The sequence below is a fragment of the Anoplopoma fimbria genome, unplaced genomic scaffold, assembly GCF_027596085.1.
Source record: "Anoplopoma fimbria isolate UVic2021 breed Golden Eagle Sablefish unplaced genomic scaffold, Afim_UVic_2022 Un_contig_9090_pilon_pilon, whole genome shotgun sequence".
Lineage (NCBI taxonomy): Eukaryota > Metazoa > Chordata > Actinopteri > Perciformes > Anoplopomatidae > Anoplopoma > Anoplopoma fimbria.
Window position 1 is genome coordinate 1 of NW_026553767.1, and position 6,965 is coordinate 6,965.

At 39.0% G+C, this 6,965-nt stretch overlaps 1 long non-coding RNA gene across 1 annotated transcript; it reads right to left on the reverse strand.

Annotated features, from left to right (window-relative positions):
* Positions 1-5,338: 5,338 nt before the first annotated feature.
* LOC129116799 (uncharacterized) lies at positions 5,339-6,923 on the reverse strand. Its single transcript, XR_008533689.1, has 4 exons — positions 6,786-6,923; positions 6,423-6,479; positions 6,038-6,103; positions 5,339-5,935 (listed from the first exon to the last, which is right to left on the reverse strand). It is a non-coding gene; the product is annotated as an uncharacterized LOC129116799 (long non-coding RNA).
* Between the last annotated feature and the right edge of the window lie 42 nt (positions 6,924-6,965).

Here is a 6,965-nt window from a genome sequence, read left to right on the forward strand (position 1 = left end):
GAGAACACACAGAGAACACACAGAGAACACACAGAGAACACACAGAGAACACCACAGAGAACACACAGAGAACACACAGAGAACACACAGAGAACACAGAGAACACCACAGAGAACACACAGAGAACACACAGAGAACACCACAGAGAACACACAGAGAACACACAGAGAACACACAGAGAACACCACAGAGAACACACAGAGAACACACACAGAGAACACACAGAGAACACAGAGAACACCACAGAGAACACACAGAGAACACAGAGAACACACAGAGAACACCACAGAGAACACACAGAGAACACCACAGAGAACAACAGAGAACACACAGAGAACACCACAGAGAACACACAGAGAACACACAGAGAACAACACCACAGAGAACACACAGAGAACACCATAGAGAACACACAGAGAACACACAGAGAACACACAGAGAACACACAGAGAACACACAGAGAACACCACAGAGAACACACAGAGAACACCACAGAGAACACACAGAGAACACCACAGAGAACACACAGAGAACACACAGAGAACACACAGAGAACACCACAGAGAACACACAGAGAACACCACAGAGAACACACAGAGAACACACAGAGAACACCACAGAGAACACACAGAGAACACACAGAGAACACCACAGAGAACACACAGAGAACACCACAGAGAACACACAGAGAACAGAGAACACACAGAGAACACACACAGAGAACACACAGAGAACACACAGAGAACACACAGAGAACACCACAGAGAACACACAGAGAACAACAGAGAACACCACAGAGAACACACAGAGAACAACAGAGAACACACAGAGAACACACAGAGAACACACACAGAGAACACACAGAGAACACCACAGAGAACACACAGAGAACACACAGAGAACACACAGAGAACACACAGAGAACACCACAGAGAACACACAGAGAACACCACAGAGAACACACAGAGAACACACAGAGAACACCACAGAGAACACACAGAGAACACACAGAGAACACACAACACAGTGCCCTCTAGGTTGTCCTTCCATTGGAGAAAACATGACGCAGTTACGTAGCTTCTACATGCTAGAAAATGTTCTGTGTGCTGGTGCCTCACAGCATGCAGCTAGTGCCCTTTGCATTTTTTTTTTAACCCGGTCGCTACCACATTGTACACTTAAAGATTCAATTATAAGATGTTAAAGGGCCGGTGTGTAGGATTTGGAAGCGTTGAGCGGTGAGGTTGCAGATTGCAACTTCTCACATGTGCAAAGCGTGTAGGATAACTACTGTTGCTGACGCACAATCGTGAAACACAAATGGCCCTTTCTAGAGCCAGTGTTTGGTTTGTCTTTGCTGTCCTACTGTAGAAACATGACGGTGCCACTATAACAGACTCCCTGAGGAGGACCCGCTCTGCTCATTCAAAGGTAAAATATACATAATGATTCTTATTTCCAGGTGATTATACACTAAAGAAAACAAACTCAATATATTTCATTTCTGACAATAGCTTACCTTAAATGCTAAACACTGGCCCTTTAAATTCAGAAATGGAACTGTGAAGATAACTGAAAATGTAATTACCTCCTAGGGTCATGTTGACTGCATTGCTGAATTGACCTGATCCAGACTCACACCAGTACACTGCTGCTTTGTTTGTACGTTTGTTGATGGTGCATGTGGGTCCACTCACTGCTCCCCAGTCTGAGCAGTTTGCCAGGTGGCCTGTTGCAGAAACCCTCCTCACTCTCCACTTAGCAGAGATTCCCCCACAGCTCAGCGAGACGGACTCCGAGGAAAAGTGTTGCACTCTGTCGGGACTCACTTTGACTGATGCTAAATGAAAATCTTTAAACATTTATTAAGAGGTTAAAACAAGCAGAGATGTTGAGATTAAGAACAGCACAGAGGGAAATTATCTTTTGACTATTGTTAATATTAATTCACTGAACTGTGGCTGATTTTGAATTAAGGCTTCACAAGAAAGTGTTATAGTTCAATGCTAATTGTTGACTTTGTACATGCAGCTTTTTAGATAGTCATGATTTTTTTTTAGTAGTTCTTTTTTCTTGTTTGAGAGAAATCATTCTTACTACAAAGTAAAGGGTCCTTTAACTAAGCCTGTAATGCCTGCTATGTCTGCAGGTTCACATTCCTGGTGCAAGAAAGGAGGAAAGAAAGCAAGTGAAATAAAGAAAGAACATACTGACCTCCAGACCAGACAAACTTAGGTTTGCTATACGAAGTATAAGTCACTGGATCTCCTCTTCCAGCTCTGCACACATATCCTGCTGTGTGCGTCTGTCCATGAACAACGTAAAGGAATCCTGATCAGTCCCAAAGTGCTACCAGGTAGAACATCATACTGCTGTCAAGGAGTTGCCTGAACAGCTGGGTGAACAGCCACACTGCAGGTAAAGAAGGAAATCATGCTGATTTCAACCTCGATCATTGTATTCAGCACTAAAATAAAGATTGATACTTAAGAATGAGATCTCAAATCCATCCTGCTGAAAACTCACCATGCAGTGCTCCAGGACTCAGCCATAATGGAGACACAGTGAGGACAGGCTGAGGTTTATCTGTTGAAAAGCCATTTTACAGAGTGAAAACATGTTCTACTGTAATGTCAAGTTCAGTCTTTTTACTGGTGCAATGTCTGGCATTAGCATATAGCCTCCTGGATCACATCATTAACTGTGTGATGGAGTTAGTGAGTTAAGTGCAGTCTACTCAACTCAATTGATTAAAATGATATTATAAGAGAAACTACTGTAGACAAATCAGATGTAATGTTAATGAATTAATTGCACTTAAAAGAAGCTGAAGAAAGCCCTTGAAAAAAAGCATATCCCACATTTCCACGTTTGAAAGCCGCTCAGTAGCCTGTTGGGTTTGATCCATTGTTGTCATTGCTTTGGATACCGGAACTTGCAAAAATGCTGATTTTTTTCAGCTTCTTCCCCGGAGTTCTTGTGCTTTCTATTCGCAGGTTCCCAGGCATATGACACCCACTACTACTACCACTATCATTATTAGTCACCGAGATTAGTGCTGCAGAAGTCACAAAAAGGATCTTTAAGTTTCCAGAGAATAGTTCTGTTTTCAGCGATTGTGGGAAAGAAACACTTGTTAGTCACAGCCTTATACATTAAAGATGAAGCTATAAAGAGTGAGGCAATGAGCATTAGCTAGCAAAGCTTGGATGAACTAAATAGAAGAACAAGGAAAGTTGTGCAATCACCTTCAGCCTGTCCACAGTGGAGGAATGTATTCAGCACTAAAATAAAGATTGATACTTTCAGACATTTTACAAACCAACATAACTTTCAAAACTGTTTCTCAAAAGGCAGCAGTGGTTTAATGTATAAATATCAAGTCATTATTGCATATCAATCAACATTATCACAACAGGTCCTCCTGTTTGAAGCAACTTAACAGCCAAGATCCTGAAGTGAATTCTTTTTGAAGCTACATAAAGATATCATGTATAAATCAATATCAAATCATGATGTATTTGATGACAAATGAACATTCCTCGTGAATAAAACACTTCAAATAAAAGCACTGCAGCTTTAGTCCATGCAAAGAAAAATCCTCGGCTCTAATCAAAGTTGATATGTGTTATTTTGTAACTTCCAATGAGAGAACGGGCCAGTCTGAATCATCCTCTATGTGTTCTTATGCAAACCCTTTCTGTCCTAGGGTCATGTTGACTGCATTCTGAATTGACCTGATCCAGATCACACCAGTACACTGCTGCTTTGTTTGTCGTTTGTTGATGGTGCATGTGGGTCCACTCACTCCCCCAGTCTGAGCAGTTTGCCAGGTGCCTGTTGAGAAACACTGAAATATACTCTCCACTTAGCACAGATTCCCCCACAGCTCAGCGAACGGACTCCGAGGAAAAGTGTTGCACTCTGTCGGGACTCACTTTGACTGATGCTAAATGAAAATCTGTAAACATTTATTAAGAGGTTAAAACAAGCAGAGATGTTGAGATTAAGCACAGCACAGAGGGAAATTATCTTTTGACTGTCTGTTAAATTCAGCCTCACTACAGGGGCTGCTCTAAAAAAAATTTTATAATAACAATAAAAATGTTGACTTTGTACTGCATCTTTTTAGATAGTCATGTTTTTTTTTAGTAGTTTTTGGGGCCATTCTTACTACAAAGTTAAAGGTCCTTTAACTAAGCCTGTAATGCCTGCTATGTTGCAGGTTCACATTCCTGGTGCAAGAATTTAGGAAAGAAAGCAAGTGAAATTTGGGATGATTAATCTGAGCATACATCACATATTATCTGGAACAGCAAAACTAATCTCCTCTTCCAGCTCCAAAACAGCAAAATTAAAAACCTCTGATATTACATTATAATAGTCGTAACTTCTGTTAAATTTATTAAAACATTTTTAATTAAAAATGTTTTCTTCCTATGTTAGATGGAGAACAATATGTTTCTTCTTCCTGGTCATACAGTAGCTTAGCATCCATTTATGTAAAGTTCCATCTATGCGTTTAGGCCCATTAGATTATTGGCCAGGACGGAACTTGTTGGCACGAGTGAACGAGTTCCTCTTCACACATTTAAAGATATGTTGCTGCTGTAATAGCATAAGTATAAACCAGAGCTGACGTGTGAACCGCTGGACATCTGTGAACTCCAACAAGAGTCAGAAATCTAGAGAGACAAGAGACAACACAACCATTACAACTCCTTCAAACCATTCATGATAGATAGATGGTTTGTAAACTAACTATGGTTTAGAAAAAAAGGAGAAATTAACTCATAAAACTATTTCACAATCTGTCACATCATGATCAGACGCTGAAAGCTCAGTGCGTCGGTATCAGACGCCTTTTTTCTTTGTCCAAGTATCTAATGGGGACAATCATTATTTAAGTTGGTTCAGTATAAAGCGCGACATATTTTCAAAATCCGCTAAATATTCAGCCATGACATTGAAAATCTTTTTCCATAACACAAAGCTACGCCCGGCACTCCTCTCTCACTGGCAACAAGTCACCTCTCGCAAGATTTCAGAATGAGACTTCGACTTAACATTAAACAGACCGGATCAAGTGAAAGGAAAAAAACAACATTTTGTTTCTCTTTAGGGTTCTTTCCATAATGTTGTCACGCACTTTATATAAACCTGAGCCTGTCAGTGGCAAAAACAAACACTTTAAATGGTCGTATATTAACGGTGAGGAGTTACACTGAAGAATTACATTGCAGCCCGTTTAGTTTAAATACAGTTAAATACATTATTTTGATCTGTAGTTCAAGGGAGACAAAATGTGGAAGGTTACTAAGACACTTCCTGTACCACAGTAAGTAATAAAGGGCCATTTTACTCATTTTCAACCTGAATCTTATTGTTGTAATGCAGGTTGGACATGTGTTCCTAAGAATCCTATTGTCTAATGCTGCCATCTGCTGTTCACCCCATGATGTAAAACAAATTACTGATACACTTCAAACTTATTTCTTGTCACAAAGAGCTTTATTTACAATTGCAGAGGTTTTTAGATTTAAAGCAATATACCTGATGGTTGAAAGTGAAACATGTCTTCATTTGTTTCTGTTCCCAAAAGCAGAACTTCACTGGATCAGCAAAATCAGAGGTACGAATATGAGAAAAACATTCAACTGCATGTGTAAAGAACATAAAGTAAACGCATATTGCTAGAATTCTTTTTTTATTGATGCATTTAAAGGTCAACCAAACTTTTAAATATACAGAAGATTAAAGCCATATGATGCATTTATTTTAAATGAGCTGCTGATAGATTAACTGTACAAAATACTGTCTGCTCTTCTAATAGAAGAGGTGCCCACAATGATTACATAAAAAAAGCTGAAATTATTGATTAAACTGATTTTTTTTAATGTTGACCGGCTTTGTCCATACAGATGTCTTTATTGATCTGGAAGAGAACCAAAGAATAAAGAGAGAAACAGTTATTTAAAATGAGCTTAAAGGTGACTGCTATGTAAAATGAATCGCTTCATTACTGCTGCATTATTACCACGAGATGTTCCTGGTTTGATTTCAGAATAAACAGTATCCTCCGCTGCTGCAGATCTTGATTTTCCTATGAATGGAAAGATTACTTTTTTTTATGTTTGCCAGTAATGCCCCAGTTAAAGCTGTCAATGTACTGATATACATTTGCTCAGAAATACAAAACTTATTTTGTACATAGTGAAAAAAAGACAAAACAACAAGGGCAAAAAGATTACAATATTAGGCGGAATAGGTTATACTGATGGTTGAAGTAGGAAATGACAATAATGATTTAAGAACTTTAAAATTGTTGAAATATGTTTGTTTTGGACGGACACAGAACGTACATTACACTGTACAAGCCTGTTGGACAGTAACAGCTGCAGGTGGATTTTGACTTTACTTACCTTTATCTTTCTTGTCTTTAGTGTGAGGGTGAACTTGGGCATACATCAAATTGTCCTCTAAAACAAAAGCCACATTGTCAGTTATATATTGATGGATGGATAAATAAAGATAAATGAAATGTGGCATGCCCTTGTGTTTATTTCATGACTGCATAGTAGAAGCAGATATCAAAAAAAAAAAAAAACAGCAAATAAAATGAGGTACAAATTGCAAAAAATCTAAAAGCTGTTATGTACTTATGTGTAGGATTTGACTATTGTTGATTCTGGGGACACTGGGTGATAGTATGAACATATTACACTGTAGCAGGTGGCACAGCACCCAATAAAGACTTTAGGAAGGTCTGTTGTACTCGACTGTACCTGCAGATGACGCCATCTTCACATTGGAGTAAACAGTGCTCTCGTGTGGTTCATTATTCTTTCCTGTCACACAGATAAGATGAGTGCATTACAATTCAATCCTGCCCTTTGTTAAGACCTACAAAAGCTTCTCAACTAGTGCATGTAATTCTCACTACATAAAATAAATCACTCACCCTT